Here is a 1,725-nt window from a genome sequence, read left to right as displayed (position 1 = left end):
TAGCCCTCTTCAACAAACCAAGGAGCCACTTCCCTGACTGCCTCAAGGAATGTTTCCACTGTGGAGTCCTTTAATTTCATTCCACAGGTTTTCAGCAACTGAATCAGAGCCTTTTGTACCTTAGGCTTAGCTTGTAAGTTTCCCATGTTTTTCCTTATGTAAATATATGCTTCCTCCTGTCTTTTTTTTTTTTTTCTTTTTCCAGGAGCTTCTCCATCCCTATAAACCTGGCACTTTAAATTGCTAGCAAAACTTACCTTTCGTTTTTCTTTTACTTATCCTATTACAGTCACACTTTGCACTCTGAACAACAGGAAGGGACCACGAACAAAAACAGCAACAAAAAGAAAACAACCTGGCGGCAAGGAAAAACACTAAAACAAAAAACTATCCATGAAGGAAGAAGGGAAAGCTAAAGAAAAAGTGAAAGTGAAAGCGAAAGCAAAAGCGAAAGTGAAAGCGAAAGCAAAAGCGAAAGTAAAAGTGAGAATGAGAGGTTCCCCATAGGGGCCACCAACTGCAGCTTCCCCTGGTCTCTGTCCAGCAGAGCCCAGTAAAAACGACCACGACCAACAGCCGGTTCAAACTTCTCTTTTTTTTTATTTTTATTGCCCAGTTCCATCCCCTTTTTATCTCCTTCTCCCTCCAATCACACCACATTCCGTAGGATACATGAGCCAGATCGCTAGACAGGATTGGTCGAGGCACTCTGTCCCCGAGCCCTTGTGCCAGCAGCCACGCTTTCCTTCACTGCTGCGCATGCGCCATTAACTCATCATGGGGCTTGGCAGGGTGCCCGGGTGCCATCTTGGGCACTCCCGCATGGGCCCGCTCTCCACAGTATTGGGGGGAGGGTGGGGATAATGAGGATAATGGAGGCACTGTGACTAGGGAGGGAGGCCGGATGGGGGACAGGTGTTAGCTGCAATGTAGGTCCTGGGAATCGAACTGGAATCCTCTGCAAGAGCAGCCAGTACTCTTAACCACTGAGTCATCCCTCCAGCCCTCTGCAACCCACTTTGCCACATCCCTAGACCAAAATATTTTCTTAGTTTTTTTCTAAATACATATCCTCATATTTAGAGACAAGCATGCTGTAGAGCACTCATCAAAGAAGCTTCTTTTTGCAACATATGATGTCTACTACAGAATTGCACATCTGGTCAGGCACAGGGAACATACACATGGGAGATGCCCAGTACTAGATGATGTTGGGGACAGCTGTCAGTTTCCCCAGTTCTAAGCTGGGTTTTTGTCTGATTGAGTCAGCGTGGTCTTGGGCATGCTGTCATCATTGTTGCAAGTTCATATGAGCAAGTTCCCAGAATCCTGACAGTCTCTGTTTCCTTATGGTCATGCACCAATTCTGCCTGACTTACATTCTTTATACCCTTTCTTCCCCAATGGTCCCTGAGCCATGGGTGGGTGAGGTTTAATACAGGAGTCCTAACCAGGGATGCGCACTCTGCAGTCTCTAACTCTTGCACCTTGGCCAGTTTGTGACCTTCTGTGTACATCACAGTTTGTTGTGTGGGGAAGCTCTGCTGGTGAAAGCTGAGAGATGTATTAGTGTGCTCTCTATCCCTCGTTCCACTATGTTCCATGAGCCTTAGGTGTAGATGTTACACTGTAGATGTGTCACTTAGCGCTGAGCATCTCTCAGACATTTATTCTCTGTGTGTGACTGTCGCGAGCCGGGACTCTGTCCAGCAGAGTCCAGGAACG

This window comes from Nannospalax galili, unplaced genomic scaffold (genome assembly GCF_000622305.1).
Source record: "Nannospalax galili isolate Female #2095 unplaced genomic scaffold, S.galili_v1.0 scaffold650, whole genome shotgun sequence".
In the NCBI taxonomy this organism is placed as follows: Eukaryota; Metazoa; Chordata; class Mammalia; order Rodentia; family Spalacidae; genus Nannospalax; species Nannospalax galili.
This window is presented reverse-complemented; position numbering follows the sequence as displayed.